Raw genomic sequence first — 20,014 nt, 5'->3', positions numbered from 1 at the left:
TGTCAGTAGTACAATGACCAACCATAAAAATACAGCAGGCCTTTTCATGGCTGAGTTACACATTCATTCCTTTTGCAAAGATCAAAGAAAAAAAATCCAATCAATTGTTATAAACTGATCTCTAGGCCAAGTAACTGTTAGATAATTCTTTCTGCTGCTTAAGATTCGGTGAGTTCTATGTTACCTACAGTGTGTGTTTGAAATTCTCCATCTGTATTTTAGTAGTGCTCTACCTGTAGTCTTCTAGGCTCATTGAAAATGGAATTTCCTTTGCTAACTTTTACTACTTTTAGGGTTGCTTTTAAAGCATAGAATAAATGTCTTGTAAATAACTATGTTATATGGAAAAAATCAACAATATTTAAATTTAAAAAATAAGGAGAAGGCAAAGAATTATGGAAAGAAGCAGCAAAAAGTTGTGTGGGGCCAGTGAGATGACTCAGCAGACTAAAACACCTGTGTAGGCAAGCTTAGGCAAGCACAGGGACCACTGATCAATCCCTAGCGTCACGTGCCATGCCAGCCCCACCCCTAGGGCAGACTGAACCTACCACAAAAAAAGAAAGAAAGAAAAAAGATAGAAAGCCGTGCTACATCAGAGAAGAGGGCCTCCTTTGTGCAGAGAAGAGATGGATAAGAAATACTGACTCTGGAGTATCTGCGGGAGAAGCTAGAGTCATTCATGGGCACCAAGAAAGAACTTGTATTCCAGGAGCAGAGATGCGTGTCAGCAGCAGACTTCGAGGTGTGGAATGAAGACTCCTGTATACATTCTATGGGAGGTGCTTGTCTCAATGATTCCGTAGATTAATTCTGCAACACATGAAAAACTGCTTCTCAACACCAAGCCAAGTTTATCTGTAAGCACTTTATCTGTAGGAGTCTGTGTTATGAGCAGTTTCCTACAACAATATATCCTCTCCCACATTTGCACCTGTGAAGCTTCAGTGTTCCACTGCTCAGCAGGAGCAGATAGCAGTGATGAAAATAGTTAATACCTTGGTATCACCGGTAAGCAGCGAGACAAGGCCATGGGACCAATTTGGAGAATTAGCACATATTCCTCTGAAAGAGAAGATAATAGGTGGAAAACAAATCATGACATTGGGGAAATCTGAAGTAAAATTAAGGGATAAGTACCTGAAGAAGTCATTTAAGGAGAGTTAGCATTCCAAAATAAAGGATACGAACCAAGAGTCTGGAAAAGATCACTGGGATTGTGTGCTCATCTTTGCAGTAAAAGAAATCAGACCTGACCCAGAAAAAAGTGAAAAGATATTGGTAAGAAACCAAAGGCTCTCTGTGTTGAGAGCTCATGTGTATGAGCTGAGCACAGCTAGCAGATTCACATGACATTCTACAGTGACCCCTGCAGAGACCTAATAGGGGGTAAAACACACTGCGGTTCCTCCCTGGCTGGGATCCCCAGTGTTGCAAATGATCACAGGGAGCAGCAATTCCAGGATGCATGTGTGGGCATTCTTGCAGTGAGTTACAGAAAGGCAGATGGCATGGCAATGCTGAAGGAAAGAATAGAGTGATTGAAATGAGGGGGGTCTTTATGATGCCTTGCGGGCTCAGGAAACACCAAAGTGAAAAGAATTATGCAAGGTTTTTTGTGCAAAGTACATAAACAAGATCTGATGGTACAGAGAGTTAGCAAGGGAATTGTAAACATACTGCAGCAGTCTTTATAGAGTTACAAATCAGTTTAGTAAATGAGAGATAGGCACGCATAGTTATGTATTTCATAATACGCAAAAGCATATTGATCTATTTCATTTAACAGTAACTGTTCAAAAATTAAGTAGGAGATACTTACAAATGTACTTGACAGTCTTGGATAGGAGAATTCATCTCAAAAGAGTAGGAGATAAGAGTTTGGCTGAGCACTGAAGGATAAATCTTTTACCTAAACTTTTAGTAGAAGAGATCCATTTGATGTTTAAAAAAAATATTCTGCAAGTTTGCAGTGTGTAGTGATTGAGTTCTGCCTGGGAAGTTGGTCTGTGGTCGTGATGCTTCTCCATTCATTTTACTGCCATCACCTCTCCCCATTGCCCTTCTTCTCTTTATGCCTGGGTTCTGTTTCCATTTGCAAAAGAGCTGTCTCCCTTTTTCCTATTAGCTATCTTATAATTTGACCTTTAGTTTATGTTTTAAGTTTCTGAAGTAAGAGAAACCATATGATATTTAAGTTGAGCAACTGGTTTTGCTTCATGTTAAGTTCTCAAAGCTCATCTATTTTCTGTCATGTCATACATTCTATGCACAGGGTATGCACGAAGTTATACCTATGAGAAGACACCAAAACAAGCAATAACTTCTTACTTGTTACAATGACTACAATAAAAACTTGCTATACACTGATGTTGTATACATTACTTTATTAACTTTAATAACCTCTTGAAATGGCCATTGCTCCACTTAGCACATGAAGAAGGAAAAGAGATATTGCTTTTCTTAGGTCATATAGTGACTCTGCATAGCAAGTCTAATTGTTGTCTAATATGTAGGTTTTGTTGCATTTTAATATAGACTTGCATGATAAAGATTTGCAAATTTCAAGGACTGCTTTCCGTTAAATATGGAAAAATGTACTATTTCATTTGCTCTGTGAGGTATATTTCCTTCTGATCTTACATTTTGGCCATTTCCATGTTCTGTGACCCAAAGGCACCACAGACTTTCACACTGTCTGCGTTTGCAATTTCCCTGAGCAAAATGAAATACCCTCCTCTCTTCATGAGTCACCCTGCCACAGATTTTCTCTGCTCCACTCCAATGGCTTCATTACGATCCAATGAAAGCATGCATTTTAGTAAAGCTTTCCTTTACTGATCTAAATGGTTGATCACTTTTCCTATGCAGCACCACTGTAACCTGGAACACATCTGCAGACACTGTACAAATCTCATTGCGTTCGAGTTGTCCCATCTGTCTGCCTTCAAGAATGAATTTTCTTGGGGATGTAGTCAGAGTCTTATTTATAATTCATTCTTCCATGCTGCACACAGGGTTGAACACGTAACTGTTGCTCAAAGAGTATTATTTAAATTCTTGAATAAATGAAAGATTAATAAAGTGAGATAGATTTTTGGAAGGCACAAAGGCAGACAGAGGTGGAGGTTTACTGCATAGATCCGTGGTTTTCAAACTGTGCTCCATGGAACCCATTTGAGCAGAATGTTAAGCTTTTACCAAAGCAGAACTTCTCTTGCATATTTGCACAGTGAGCTGTGTAAAATTCTATTTAAGAAAAAGATTTTTTCAGAAGCCACTGTGAAGTTTTAAAGCATTAAAAATGTTTTAAACAAAGGAATGACAAGGAAAGTGAGTTATTTAAAAGGTGATTTGGCATACATATATACGCAGATAATTTTAGATGTGTAAAATTTACCTAACTTAGGACTGGCTGATTGGGGTTGTGAATTCATTTAGGGGGAATTTAGGGGTAAGATTGGGCTTTGCTATTAAAGTTACATTACTCACGAAGAAGCTGCTCAAATGTATTTTGTTACTGCACAGAAGTGATTCTGAGCTGTAAAGTGGCAGATTTCTGTGCTCTAAGTGTCTTAGCTTCATGATGTCAAAAGCCCAGATATTAGTAATCTTTGCCACAGTGAAGTTGTCCCTTTTAATATGAAATCTATGGTGCTATGTGGACACTGCCTCAGTCAATGTCTTTATGGAATAGATTTATAGAGTTTTCCACAACGGAGGCGACCAGAGAGACCATTTAAACTTGAGCATTAAGGAGAATGAGTGTGTTCTTTTTCAATTGTGTAGCTTCTGAAGTTCACACAGAACAGCTGGAGATAGAATTCTGTAAGTTGTAGTGGTAATAAGCGCACATTGTGTGGCAGTGCTGTGTTTACAAAGTGCTGTGTTTATCATGCTCTGGGCAGTTCAGTGAGGCATCTGTGTTATAGATGAAGAGGGCTGACTGCAAATGCAGACAGTTGTGCAGCAAGGCTCTGAGCTGGAGCCTGGCTGAGGTGCTCTGTACAGTTAGGCACAGTACATAATGTGGTTGATAAAGTGTTTCTCTAAATTCATTAATGTTCTTAAGATCCTAAAGGCTTATTCCAATTTCAAGAAATGAAAATGTTTGAAAGCTTTATTTCTAGACAAAGTGTGATTACAACTTCCTGTGACTCTGTCAGTAATTGCTATAATTCCCATAGAAATTTCAAAAATGCATCAAAGCTTTTATTTCTAATGCAATGTTTTAAGTGCACCTTCATTTCATGCCTGAAAACAGCAAGTACAGCGGAAAATCTTGATACTCGTTTTCCTCTGATTGGCCATGTGACTACAGCCCAGAGGCTGAAAATACTCTTATCCAATTATTTCCAAATTGCTAACTTCAGCAGGAAGATGTGAATGACAAAATATTGAAATGAGAAGTACTTAATTGATTAAGTAACGGAGAGAAGCACAAGCAAACCTCATGCACATATGTTGCAGTTATTCAGTATTCTTTTATTCATTGAGCCCTTATTTGTTAACCATCTACTGTGCTAGCACTGCTCCAAGCTCTGGGAATTACACGAGTCTGAATAGAAACCAGCCACTTCAGGAACAAGCTTAGACAAGAATCGAAGTGGTACACGTCTGCCCACAGCCGTAGGAGAAATTCCCTTCAAATATTTCCAGTTGTTCCAACTGTGCAACAGTAATTCATGCTCTTCATTCTGACTTTAGCATACAATCAGAGATGTCCACAGAACACTGAAAATTAGGGCTGTTTGTAATGTTTTAGGCTTTTGCAATCTTTTTTCTTTTTTTTGGCGGGCTGGTGCAACATGTGGTACCGGGGATAGAACTGCGGTGCCCTGTGCCTGCCTAAGCTTGCCTAAGTAGGCGCTTTAGACTGCTGAGCTAACTCACCGGCCCTGGGATTTTACAATCAATGATGATAATCTTGCATGATTACAGATAGAAGTGGGTTATTTTTTGAACTGTTTATGGAAATCAATCTTGTTACTTTTTTGAAAAAACATGTAAAATACTATCTCCAATAGATACAGCTTTAATAGCAAAAAGGCATAAAAATATGTACCCACAGCTAATTTAATAAATACAACCATACTAATATTTTTTGTACTTTCCTTATAAGCTGTTATTATAACTGTATGATTTAAATATTATATGAATAGATAAAACAGAGGTGTATAGATAATTCATTTATGTAAAAACTATATAGAATATTTTGAAAATGAACTTACAAATTTAGCAAAGTCAGTAGTTATTTAGAATAGGTAAAAGAGGAGAGGGAATTGGGAAAAAAGATTAATCAAAATATATATCACTTATAGGTACAAAGTCCCTATGACAAATAAGATCATTATGTATATATAAAATGTACCAGAGAACTTAATTAGTTAAAAAATAAGAAAAATCATGAAATATATATTGTTGTCAGAACCCTTTATCTTATTTTCTTATTTCCTTGAAGTTGACCACAATTTAATTTATGAGAAGGATTTTTATAGGTAGTATAATCTGGAAGTCCATTCCGTACATTTGTACTCAAGTAAAAGGCTTACAATATTAGGCGATATATATATATATATATATATATATATATATATAGTGTGTGTGTGTGTGTGTGTGTGTGTGTGTTGTGACTTAAAATGAGACGTTTCTAATAGGAATATATTACCTTTCCATATCCATTCCTTTGTTTTACCTAAAAAGTTCTCCTTTCAAGGGGAAGCTATATGGAAGAATTTCAGTTTTTATGGCAATGCAACGTGTGAATTTTGGGAGGCATCTCAGAAACATTTCCCTCACATTTTCCTCAATAACTGGCTTTTCTGGAGGTCCTCACACCACTCAACTGCATTGATGCCTCCTCCTTGGCTCACTCTGTTCTCCAACCTGCTGGTGTTTTCATAGCCTTATCAGTACCAATCACTGCGTTTCATTTTCACTCACTGTTTTTGTCTTTCTCATAAGACTGCTTCTTAAGAAGGACTCAGGTTTAATATAAAGCCACTTTTGCTGGAATTTTAAGTTAGCCTAATGGTTTCTCTTTACATGGTAAGCTTTTGCCTAAAGTGACCTGCACCCAAATGACTGTGTCTTCATGGATTGAGCTGTTAACTGCTCAAACCACACTCAAGTCAGAAGAAGATGTGCTCAATTGGGTTGTCTATAACTTGTTTCAGTTTTCCTCATGTCACTTGCTTTGCCTTGGCTGTAAAGAGAACATTGATGATGGAGGACACTCTAAACCTTTTCTGGTCTGGATGCTTTTGCATCTAGAGATACCAGCAAAGCCAACTAAGATCTGAAAATCTAGATTTGTTGTAGTTTTGTCTTTTAAAAAGAGCTTGCCTTATTTGGTACATTTTTTCAGGGCATCACCATGAATGGACACACAGATTCTGCTCGACAAATTTGGGCTAAAGATTGAAGAGAGAATCAGCAGTGCTTCCTTAGTGTCCTGTGCTGAGGACAACGTGGGTCTGGAGTTCAGAGTCCTGAGATATTAGCGATGAGGCTTCAGGGCCAGCTAGACTTCTCCAGGAAATGGATGGAAGAACAGTCCTGGCCAGAGTTACATCTGTGAAACCAAATGACAAATGTTCAAGGACTTCAATTATGCACTGATGGATTCTTATCAAGAAATACTATGAGAGGGGGAAGGAATAAGTGCTTGGGCCAACTAATATTGGATGGTCCCTAGTATTTTACATTTTATCTCATGGGTGATGGAGTTATTGGTGGATTTCAAGCTTAAAAATATACTTACTTTGAAACTACATCCAATTTAAAGAATAAGCCAGACAGCTTATAGTGTAGCTCTGTGGGAGAAGGCATGCCACGTGTGCACAGGGCTCTGGGTTGGAAACTTCCAACCCACACTTACAACCCATACATTTACACACACACACGCTTCACCTCAGTGTCAGTGTAGAGAAGTAAAGGAGTGAGGAATGAATTGGAGCCATAGGTGGTAACCAGGAGGTTATGACTTTAGTTCTCATAGTTGGGAGGAATAAGTTTAGTGCAAGAGTTTTATATGTGATTTTTGTGTCCATGGTGTGCTGGGAGCAGAAGGGGCAATGTGCCAGATCCCCCAAGATAAATGGCCAATTTCACAAATTTGACAAAAACTTTACTTAGAATAACACTTCGCATGTGGAGGCGAGGGTGCATTTTGTCCTTAACACACTGTGCTCTGAAGGAGGTGGGAAACACTCGCACAGAGAGGAGCTGCGGAACGGAGGCCCTACCAACTGCGCAGCTCCTTCTGCCAGAATTTCTGATTTAGGAGCTACTTGAGGTCACCCTAAGAGATGGAATAACTTAAAAGTTGACAGTGTTTGATTTACTTTGCAGAAATACTGACCGAATAAGGTCGGTCTTACCTAGAAAGATAAAGCAAATTTATTCCAGCATGGCAGACCTCTGAATCTATGGTTTTCATTACCATTACTCATGTAAATATGCACACATTTTTTATAGTATTTAAAATTCTGACTTTTCATATTTCTTCTGTGAGTCTGAGAAGAGAAATAAGTAAGCACAAGAAAAAAATAAAGTTTTCTTTCAAACTCAGTAAGTCACTTGCTTCATTTTAGAATTACAAATAATTGATATCTGCTAAGTTAACACAGATTGATAAGGACACAGAAAAACAGTGCCCTAAAAGTAATCTCAGCTGAGTTCCTATTTTAATCTACCATGTTACATCAGTTGACAAGGATATTGGAGTACAATTGTTGAATAAAAACGTTAATGTAGAGATAATTTGAAAATGAGCATTATGTTTTACTGACAATGTTAGAAAAATATTGTTAAATTTTAAGGACAGAAGATATTACAATCATTACACTTTGAGAACTATATATTAAATATTTCATGATATGTATCTACTATAAATAAGGTATGTTTTACTCAAAGAGAAGATAAAAAGATATTTCGCTTTTAATGAAGAAATACAAAAAAAATTCAATATTATAACCTCTTTAAGTCTATTGATTTTCAAGCATACTGTAACTTCAGAATTTTATTTATCTCTTCTCAAACATTTTCTTAATATTGCAAACTGACCTACAAGGTACAAGAGTTTAGAGATTATATCTTCTCACAGAGGCAGGAAAATCACCTATACAACCTGTTCCTGCATTTTTTAACTCTGAAGGACCAGAAAGTACTCTGATTATGTGAAAGTACAGGGTGATACCTCTTTCTCTCAGAAAGATTACTGAAACATTCACAATATGTCAGAAACAGCTTTGTTATTTCTAGTGAGGTGAGAAAAATCAGCAGCTCTCTGTTTATGGGTTCTTTTTCTTCTTCTTGGAATCTTTTATTTGCCAATATTATGCCATGGCAGATGCTTTATTGTCTTTAACTATGGAAAGAAGAAGGATAAATGAGTTTATTGATACACTTCACTGACTCTGTCCTATGAAAAAGTCAAATACTGATGACATCAGCTTGTGCTACTTCCTGGGGCAGGAGCCGGGATGACCTGTCCACGAATTCAAAGTGATAGTGTGGGCCTCTTTCAATCACTCCTTAGGGCCTGGTGTCTGTAGTTCATAGATTGTCCAGACTTCTCAACTGTGCTTCTGTTTCCTCTGGCTTCCACTGTGAGAACCATTCTAAAAGTTTTCATATTCCTTATGGGAAAAAGAAAGAAGGAAATCTAGCTAGGTATTTGGGTCATCATTTATGGCTAGACACGGAAAAAGGAATGTGGGTGGAGGTTCAACCTACTAGTTAGAATTAATTTTGGAAATTCATTCATTTCCATGGGTCTCTGTCAGACCTCTTCTTGAATAACCTTATCCAATCCCAGGGCCTCAACTTCTTGCTGATTGTCACCCATGCTGCAGAACCAGCTCCACACCTCCTTGCAGAAAACCTCAACAGTAGATCTGATGAGCACTTCTGATTCTGAATATTCAACATTGGGCTTCTCCAATTTCTTTATATATTTCATATTTGAAGGCACCATCATCTCCTTCAATTCCCCAGAGAACATGCGGGTGATCACCCCAAAGGTGTGTGCCCCCTTAGGAGTCATTGTCAATCAACTACCCAGCCTTCCCGTTTTCCTGCCTCCTGTCACCCTCTGTTAGAACTAGTCAGCTGCTTCCCATCACATGGCATTGTTTCAGTACACTGTTATTTCCTAACTGAATTATTACGGCACCTTCTTACTTCTCACGCTTCTTCCTTCCAGTGTATGCCAAGGCTTGACAGATGTTTCCAAAATAGCTCCAACAGCCCAAATTGAGAGGAAACAGCCACTGTTTAAAAAAAGGCCCATGGTGTTATATAGTATCAAAATATACCATCACCTACAAGCACCCAAAACCCACAAAGTTAAATATCTTCTAAGAAAATAAGTGTTTGCAGGATGTGCTTGTGTGATGTTTTGGTGGTAGACAGAGCCTAATTCTCCCAAAGAAGTTTTAAGTCATATAGAGTATTTTGCAGGGTGGTTTAAATAAGTGTTAGAAAAAAAGAAAATTCAGAGCATTTTTTAAAAAGGCCTGTCAGACTTAGCCCCCTAAATACAAACTTCAGATCTGTTCCTTCATAAGATGTGGTTTGGGAAGGTTATTAATTTCTATGGTTATCAGTTTATTCCTCTGTTTGTGATATACTAATGCCACTGTTTAACCCACAGATGTCAAGCAGAGTCACTAAATAACCATTTAATTCTTAGGTTTTATTTTTGTTCTTGTTGAATTTCGGATTCAATTCACAACCTTCATATTGAACTACAACCATAACCCTTTTTAAACATTATTTTCTGCTTCCCTGCAGCTATTATTTAGTTTGTTTATTATTACATACATGTGGTACTTAATACATTTTTTTGGTGTGGAATTGTGTGTGTGCATAACACCCGTTATTCATGTTATTCATTTACTTTGTCTACCCTCCATCTATTTATCACTTTCCTTTTTGAGAAAGAACTATCTTCCCACTTTCTAATTATCTTTTGTTGTTTTAATTAATTTTATTGAAAAAGAAATAGCAATGAAACAGTTTAGAAACTGATTAGTAGGACAATTTCAATAATTAATACATTGCATATTGTTGTCTTCATAGTGGTTGTTCATAGTACAAGATGCAGACATGATATCCTGTCCAAACACTATTAGTACAAATCTGTCTTCTCATTGGATTAAGACAAAGTAGCTGTATATCTATCTCAACCTAATTATATTTTGTTTTGATCTTTGTTTTTATTTTGGTTTCTTTTACAAGAGAAGGCATGCAATATTTAAGCTTGCCCACCTGACTTATTTCACCTAACAGAATGGTCTCAAAGTGCACCCCCTTCTCTATAAATGAGTCAAGTTTGTCTTTCTTTGCCATGGTAGTGCTCCGTTGTGCATACACAGCATTTTTCTCTATTCATTCCTCTATTCATGGGCATACAGTCTGCTCCCAGGATTTAATCATAGTGAATCATGCTGCTATAAACTCAGGTGTATGTGGATTGCTGTAATACAATGACTTTTGCTCTTCAGGGGATGTCTGTATCAAAAAGGGCCATAACTCATCATAATTAGATTATCATAATTAGATTTATACTTTTAATTTTTGGAGAAATTCCCATACTAATATCCATAACGGTTGTGCTAGTTCACATTTCAACTAGCAACCTAGAAAGTTTCCTGTCGCACACAGCCTTACCAGCGTTTGTTAGTATCTGGTTTCTGGATGATAGCTATTCCTTCTAGGGTAAGACAGAATATCAGTGTGGTTTATAGTAGCTTCAATTTCCTCAGAAGGTCAGCAAAAGTGTACACTGTCATGTACTTATTGGCCAGGTGTACTTCTGTGAAGTGTATGTTCATTTCCACTTACCCATTTTTTTTTAGTGGATTCTTTTGAGTTCTTTATATAATATAGAGAGTAATAGTCCTCTGTCTGAGAAATAGCTAACAAAACTTTTCTCCATTCTGTAGTTTGTATTTTCACTTTCTTGGTTGATTCTTTTTAATTTGATAGATCCCAATTGTTTATTCTTGGAAACATTTTCTGGGCAACCAGGATTCTGTTCAGAAAGTTTTTGCCTATACCAGACTTCTAGAGTCTTTCTTTCTTCCTTTCCCCTTCTTTCCTCCTTCCTTCCTTCCTTCTTCCTTCTTCCTTCTTTTCTTTTCTCTTCTTTTCCTTTTTCTTTCTTTCTCTTTCTTTCTTTCTTTCTTTCTTTCTTTCTTTCTTTCTTTCTTTCTTTCTTTCTTTCTTTCTTTCTTTCTCTCTTTCTTTCTTTCTTCTTCTCTTTCTTCCTTCCTTTTTCCCTTCCTTCCCTCCTTCCCTCCCTCTCTTTCTTTCTTTCTTTCTTTCTTTCTTTCTTTCTTTCTTTCTTCTTTCTTCCCTTTTCCCTTCCTTCCCTCCCTCCCTCCCTCCCTCCTTTCTTTCTTTCTTTCTTTCTTTCTTTCTTTCTTTCTTTCTTTCTTTCTTGTCCTTTCTTTCTCTCTCTCTCTCTCTCTCTTTCTTTCTTTCTTTCTTTCTTTCTTTCTTTCTTTCTTTCTTTCTTTTTTTTTTCTTTCTGGTTTTCAATAAGTTGCCCAGATAGGGGAATGATTTGAGATCCTTCTGTTTCTTTCTGTGAAAGAACTGGATTACAAATGGGTACCAGGGTTCATTATAGTAGCTATCACAATTATTCAATAGCTGCTGGTATATATTACTTTTATTTTATCATCACTGTTATCTTTTGTGGGTGTTCGTGGTCCTGAGAAGCATTAGAATCCACATTCAGATTTAATCTCAAGGCTTAAATGATTTGTTCTTTGCTTTTATATCCTGATTTCCTATCTTTCCATATCTCCTTAATTTATTTCTGTCACACAAAATATTCATCCTCTATTGTTGTTATTCTACCTAATTTTAAGCTCTTTAAATTTTAGCCTGCAAGCATTATAGTTAATTTTACTGTACTACATTACTGATTTAAAATATTTTAAAACGCTGAACTCCCGCAGCATACACTTAGGAGGCATGAAGAATCGCTCTGATATACTTTCTCTTCACTTGTTTAGCGGGACTTCGAGCACGGATCGTACCTCTGGGTCAAAGAAGTGCAGCAATGGTCTCCTGGTCGGCCCTGCTCAGTCTTGCCGTGCTTACCCCCACCCAGAAGCAACTGGCTTGGTGGCGCACGAACTCTTGAAGACGCAGTTATACTGCCTGGCAGGTAGTGATAACTTGCAGAAGTGGGACGAGGACATGCAGAAGACAAAATTGTCACGTGGCTGTTCATATGTGTGGAAAAAGGGAGTATGTTAGAAGTATGACTAGCCTATCGATGTTGAATCACCTTGAACTCCTTAAAAATTAAAAAAAAAAGTAAAGGGGTTGACCAAATAGCTCAGCAGATTAAAGCACCTGCAAGCAAGCACAGGGGTGGGGCATTCAATCCCCAGGCCTGCTGTGCAAGCCCCAACAGCAGGGCGCGCTGAGATGGCAATTGAGACTGAGCAAGATGGCTCGCGCCTGTAATCCCAGCTCTTGGGAGGCTGTAAACAGGTAGATCACTAGGAGTCCGATCTAGTAGGGAAACCCTGAACACCCTGTAGACCCTTCTCTAAAATACAAAAGAAGAAAAAGAATTATAGCAGTCAAAGAAATGTTTAGCAGCACTTATTTGGTGAGTTACATTATATTAAAAAGTTTGCACTGAATTTTCATTGCTTTTGTAACTTTCATTTAATTTTATGCAAATGATTGTGTCAATATATTTTACTCTGTTAAATATGAATATACATATATACATACATATATACATACTTATGACTCATCTAAGTTAATCATATTGTTCTGCTTATCGCTGGGGAATTATTATAGGGTGTTTTCAGTCCTTTATAATATAAATTATGTTTCCATTTCAGAGAGAGATGTAGTTTCAGTGTATATTAATCTAGGTAAAAGGAACAGTAATATCTCATAAATATTAACAGTTCTTTTATGAATTGGTAAATTTTGAGTTTATTGTGATTTTTTAGGCAGCTTTGTTACTCATAAATTATAAATCCAAGCAATCCCATGCTGGGTAATATTTTCAAAGCTTTAAAAATGAAACATGCTTTGTAAAGGGCATCTGTTTTGAGCAAACGAATACAATGGAGTTATTTTCCTTTTCAAACCATATGGACTCATCCTTATGATTATTCATCATGACTCCAAAGGAGAAAAATTAAACTAAATCACTTTCTATGTTGGCAGCATAAATGTGAAGAGCAAGAAGGGACACCTAATTGGAAGGAGGGCAAGCTCACGGAGCAAGCAATGGTAATACTTTCGCACTGCCAAAAGAGAATGAGATTGTTGATGTAACCAGTGATGAACTTCTGGGAAAGAAAGTGAAGCCACTGGAATTTTTCATGTATCATGAGAAGTGGCAAAGAAAAAGACATGGTAGCAAGTATGAGAGCCTTGTTTGTAGTTGGAGCACTAAATTTGTCTTTGCTGTGACAATAAAACGCAGTCTTCAGAACTGGGAACTGTGTAACATCTGAACATACAGTTCAGTTATCGCAGATCAGACATGACACTTGTGCATGATTTCATGTAGTTTAGGATAAACTCCAAAGAGCAGTGAGCACATGACACCTTGGGTTTAAATATGCGGACAATATTATTGAAAACCCAAGAAATGGAGCTTCATAAAACATGCTTCCCTAATATAAATATTGTTTTAGAATAAATTTGTGTCATAATGAAGGTTTTGTTTTGTTTTGTTTTGTTTAAGACATGTCAGACAACAAAATCTAGAATTATTTGGTGTACTCAACATGTACATCCGTGGAAAACTCGTATTTGTTAGAACTAACATTTGAGAAAAACTGTAGAGATTGTATTTTAGATATATTGAGACTAAAAATGTAAAACAAAACAAAACAAAACAAAAAAAGCTCATTACCACTGTTCTAAAACCTATAAACTATTGGCAAGTTCAAAAGGATGCTAAATGTAAGCAAGTGAGCAAGAGGTAGACTAAAGAAAAAAAGAGAAAAGTCCAAGAGTAAATGCAACTGATAATATACCTTCTTCAAATGAAAGCCTGACAACCCATAACTTTTTTTTCATTTATGTATTTGGTGTAGGGTCTCACTACAGGTCAGACTCCTATTGATCCTCCTGTTTTCAGTGTCCTCAGCACTGGGGTTATGGGCCTATGCCACCAGTCCCAGATTTGTTCGCTGGCTCAGCATGTCCTGGGGGTGGAGCCAGTGCAGCATGCAGGACTGGGGATCGAACCCTTGTCCCTATGCTTGCCAAAGCAGGAGCCTAGTCCACTGAGCTATCTCCCTGCTCCAACATCACATAAAAGATTAAGTAGAAGGAGCTGATTAATTCCAATGCAAATTATTCTTCACCTTAGAAAAAGATTTACCCAACAGATGTGGTAATGTCTTAAGTGTTTTACAAAATGTTATCTGTTTAAACTTTGGTGAAAGAAATCTGTAAATAAGATGCCAGTCAGTGGAACATTGGTTAAAAAAGGAATTGACTCTGAAACTAAGTATAAATCAGTGTGAAAAATGCCTTCTATTCTTAAATTTGGATCAAATTTATGACTTACTCAGTGAGATGCAGAGTTGTCCAGGCTCAGATATGTTGGCTGCCCAATTCAGAATTTTAAGGGAGCAAATAAAAATCAATTGATGAGAGTCTGGACTCTGAAAAGCCTTTAGAAATGGGCAACACATAGGACATGATTTGTTTCTAACAAGGCAAGGCATTTAGCCACGAATTGTTTTGAGGTACTGTATTCCCACAAAGTTACTGGAGAAGTTGGGAAAATGTAAGGGCGCTTGATGTTCTTTAATGCACAAGGACAGTGAGGTCCAGCTGCAGATGCAGAACTTACCTGAAACTATGTTCTCAAGGAGGATTTGATCACAAGTTCAGGGACGGGAAGCTCTGACTTTGTTTTCCCATCTTTTTTTTACTTTTTCTTTTTTTTTTTTTTTTTTGCGGAGCCGGGATTGAACTCAGGCCCTTGCACTTGCCAGGGAAGCGCTTATTCTACTGAGCCATCTCCCCGGCCCCTGAGGGGCTGTATTTCCATCTTGACACTCCCAGAGTTCTCTGTGCAGAGCGTACTCTCCTCTGTGTCCACGTGTTGTGTGTGGAGGTTTGAGGTATTGCTGACACTGCTTAATTTATTCAGATAACTTCTATCCAGTACTTCTATTTATTTATTTATTTTTATTTTTTCAGAACCGGGGATTGAACTCAGGCCTTTGTGCTTGCCAGGGAAGCGCTCATTCCACTGAGCCATCTCTCTAGCCCAGCACTTCTATTTTAACAACAGATATTTTTGTCATACATGACCTTATGGAGACTCAATTCAAATATCTTGTGTATGATACGTTGGATTAAAATTTGTGGATCAAAAAGAAAGTGTAACACTTTATTTGAATACATTTAATTGCTTAGATAGGTGAAGGTGATAAAGATGATAAAATGTTTTTGAAGAAATGAGGCATAGAAGACTGTCCTTATTGGTGTATGCACTCAAAGAAAAGCAAGGATCGCTCATCACGTCTCATTAATTCAGTCTTCTCCACTTTTCGCAAAAAGTTGTCACATCTTGCATCTTCATGGCACTTGAGCTACTAAATAAATATTCTTTCTGAATAAATATGCTTTTCTGTGAGTTATAAGTCCTTTTAGTGATATAAATGAAGTAATTTATAGGATCATCAGTTCTCAGTATTGATTTGCAAAAGAAAGTGTAGTTTTTCTTATGCAAAACCAAAGAAAACAAGAGTAAAGAAAGTTAAATAAGGCCGCCAAGTAGCTCCACACATGAAAGCCTGCAAGCAGGCACAGGGCTGGGGGTTCAATCCCCGGGCCTGCCATGCCAGCCCTGCCCCCAGGGCACGCTGAGATGGCAACTGAGATGGGCGTGGTGGCGCACGCCTGTAATCCCAGCGCTTGGGAGACTATAAACAGGAGAACCACCATGAGTCTGATCTAGTAGTGAGAACCTGAACACTGTGCAGACCCTTCCCTAAAATACAGATAAAAAAGAAAGTTAAATAAATATACACTTAATAGTCATTTCTAAATTTTAAATTGTGCACCTCTGTACATGTCTGAAAACACTATTAAGCAATTAATCTTTACATCAGCAGGTTAAACAGGAAAACACTAGCATAAGGTGTGATTATTATTGGAATTTTATATTATGTTATCTTCTTTTTCTCAAAATAGTGAAATTGGATGACTTAGATAGATGTCATTGGATGACTGAATGAGTTAATGCTGCCAATTGCCTCTATTACCAATGAGTTCGAATGTGGTCTGAAGCAAACCTGAGCAAATACTATAACCCTCAGGGAAGCTTTGTCAGATTCCAAATGCCCAGACCCTTTCTAGCGATTTTGATCCACTAAGTGCTAGACACTCATTTCACTGATCTTATTTCTAACATGTTTCTGCCTTTCTCCATTTTATTTCTTTGACCACAGTACTGTTCTCTATAAATATTTCTTTACTTCATTCTTTGCTTTCGTATTCTCAAGGCTTTCTGGATTTTCTATATTATATAAATTTTGATGAGACTATACTATTTAATTTCTTTACATAAAATGCCCAGAATAAACAAATTCATAGAGAGAGAATATGAGAGAGAAAGCTCCGAGTGGTTAGGAAGGAGTAAAATGGGCCCACCTGCGGAGGGGCGTGGAGCCGCTCTCTGAGGTCATGAGAAGGGGAAGGGACAGGCAAAGGAGATAGCTGCCCAATGCTGGGAGTACACGCACCGGCGAAGTAGTATACTTCAAAGATGACTTTATGGGTATGTGACTTATTTACCCAATTTAAGAAAATAATTGAGTAAAACATTTTTGTCAGCACAAAAGATATTAGTACGATTTAGATTTTCAAGATTACTAGTCAGTAACATAGACTGCATTCATTGGTATCGTGTTGCTGCACATTGTTATAGATGTCAATAAAAACTAGAAAGGGGAAATTCATGAGTAAAGAATATGCTGAACAAGAGCCTGTCAAGCAGGTCGCATAGTCTTTCAAATGGAGGAGAGCTGGACCTTCTCTGACTTACATTTTTATTGGTATTTGTATCCTAATGTGTGTGTGTCTTCATCAATACATGTGTAGGGTGCATAGTGGTAATATTCACCATGGGGAGCTCATACGTGTGCAACAGACATTTTAATTCTGTTTACGTCCCCTTGCTCTCCTGGGCTTCACCCTCACCCCTCTCCAGAAACACGTTAGAATAGGAAGCTAAACTCAAGTTCTGTGCACCGCAGGGCTAGGACCCTGTGTACAATACGATCGTCAACTTGATTCTCACAGACATTTAAAAAAATCAAAATCATCTTGGCCATTCAGCCAGTGTCATCACTGTCATTCATATCAAGCTAAACTTTAAAATGTGGGGTAATTTATGGACGCTCTCTGCTGGTGGCATTGATAGTTTGTCTCACTTTAAGAATGTCTCCTTTTTATCCCTCTTTTACTGTTGCTACACACACACACACACACACACACACACACACACTCACATTAATTATCAGAAACAAAACACAAGGAAAACTATGAGGAGGCATCAAAGATAATCTCAGATCATCTCTTTCTTACCATGAAAAAATTTGTTACATGAATGTAAAGTGAAGCTCCTTGTGAAACGACTTACAAAACGACTTGTTTTCAGGTCTCCCCAAGCACCTTCCCTCCACTGTGCAAATGTTCCTGTTTCTGGATTCTCTCTCTCTCTCTCTCTCTCTCTCTCTCTCTCTCTCTCTCTCTCTCTCTCCCTCTTTCTTTCTTCCTTTCTTTCTCATTGCTCTTTTACTCAGTAGAACATTAGTGCAGTATTGAAACACAACACACACACACACACACACACACACACACACACACACAGCCCAGAGAAATTTCTGCAGATAAACCAGTGAAAGGAAGTATAAAAATCAAATATAAGAAGTAAAGCCATGCTGTTATGTTGAGCTGTAGGGAACTCAGGTCAACAATTTCTGACATTGCCAGTGAAGCGGAAGACCCAATACTATTATGGACTACTGGACTCTTTTAGAATAGTTTGCTCTTTTAGAATAGTTTACACACCTATAATATTCAAATAATGGAACTTAACAAAAAAAGGGGACACAGATGAATGTCCATTTTGTATCTGTGTATTCAAAATAGTTAGGATAGATATATAGTTACATTCTCTTAATGTACAGAGGGATTTGTTCTAATAGTGTTTGTAAATAGATATGGTGTCCGCAACTTGTACAGCAATTAACCACTGGGAAGAATGTATGCAATGTGTTAATTATTGAAACTGTCCTACCATTTGGTTTGAAACTGTCTCATTGATAGTTGTTTCTCAATAAAATTATGGGGAAAAAAAAAAGGATGTTCCTCATGCACTGCTCACATGATCTCTCCACTAGGGGGTGAGGAGAAAAATGGGGAGGAAGGGCTCCAACTCCCTGACACTGCAAAATGGTCAGACGTCTGGAAGTAAAATACAGTGTAAAAGGAAGCCTTCCAGGAAGGACAGGGATGAGAGGCGTCTGGCAGCACAGGCGGTCAGGGCGCAGAGCTGGAGTTGTGCCAGCGCCTTTGGCAAGGGCAGGATGGACTCAGATGCTGGGCCTGAGGTTGTCCAGTGCTCCGCTACTTCAACAAGAGTGATGGAGGCAAACGCCATATTTTAAAAAGACAAACTTCTCTGGGGGTGGCTGTGACAAAACTTAGAACCAAATGACATCGCCTGCCCCAATAGCCGGATATAAAGCTGAAGCCAGCGCTCCCCTCCGCTGGCAGGCTTTGGGGCGGGGGAGTGGATGAAAGGAAAGAGCTCACCTGAAGTGGAAGAGCCAGGAAAGCGCCTCTTGGCTGAGTCTGAACAAAGGAAGATAAGGAAGTAAGAGGAAAAATAAATAAATAAAATATTCAAGACAAGAACTCCTTGTGTTCGATTCGTGTCCACAAGAATAACTCAGGCTGCTTTGCCGAAAGGTCTCGTGCACCAGGGCGCCCCAGGAGTCTGCCTGGAAGGTCCCCAAGAGGGGCAGAAAGCTCTCGGGCTCCGGCCATCCCCAGGCGAGGGGTCTCGGCACCCAGGCTGGGGACAGGCAAAGGGAGGTGGGCGAGGAGAGAAAGGAGCCAGGCAGCCGGGCTGCAGGCGCTCGGAAAGCCAGGTGCGTGCACACACAATGTACACACACGGTCCCACTCGTGCACACACATGAGTGCACACACATGCATACACACAGTCACCTGTGTTTGTCCCACTGTCTGGCTCTAAATGGTGAGGTTTGGCGTGTTTATATGAGACCAATTCTCTCTCTCTAATTGTAGTTCTCTTTTTGGAGTTAATTTTCCTTAACTTTTAAAAATTACATTTTACATGATGTGTAAAGGAAAGAATTTAATTAGAATTACACCTGCTACATGTACTTAATGACAGGGACAAAATATTAATCAAAATGAACTGAAGATCTCATAAAAAGGAAGTTTTTTTTTTTTTTTTAAATAAGCAAAACACTAGCTACGTTAAAAAGCAAGGTATAAACAGAGAGCGCAGCGAAGGTTAGATGGGAGACTCGCAACCGGCAGGGACTCAGGTCCCTAAAAGTGAGGGGGAGGGGAAAGAGCAGGTCAGCACCTCCTGTCACAGGACCGAAGCAGCTCCAATGACTGTAAGCACTGTATGCGCAAACGTGAGCTGGGATTAGTAATATTAACAAGAATGACAATGGGGAGAGGGTGTGTGTGGGGGGCGTGGGGGTGGGGAGCAGGGGAGAAGAGGTTGTGAAAAAGGAATCCAGCATTTTATGCACAGATAGCATTCGACAAGATGATTGCAAACTGCACATTCTAATAAAAACTACAGCAGAAGCTCCCTGATAAGGTTTGCACGTCCCCTGCAGGGCAAGTGCTTCTTCTTCTTCTTCTTCTTCTTCTTCTTCTTCTTCTTCTTCTTCTTCTTCTTCTTCTTCTTCTTCTTCTTCTTCTTCTTCTTCTTCTTCTT

The sequence above is a fragment of the Octodon degus genome, unplaced genomic scaffold, assembly GCF_000260255.1.
Source record: "Octodon degus isolate 3935 unplaced genomic scaffold, OctDeg1.0 scaffold00129, whole genome shotgun sequence".
Classification (NCBI taxonomy): domain Eukaryota; kingdom Metazoa; phylum Chordata; class Mammalia; order Rodentia; family Octodontidae; genus Octodon; species Octodon degus.
This window is presented reverse-complemented; position numbering follows the sequence as displayed.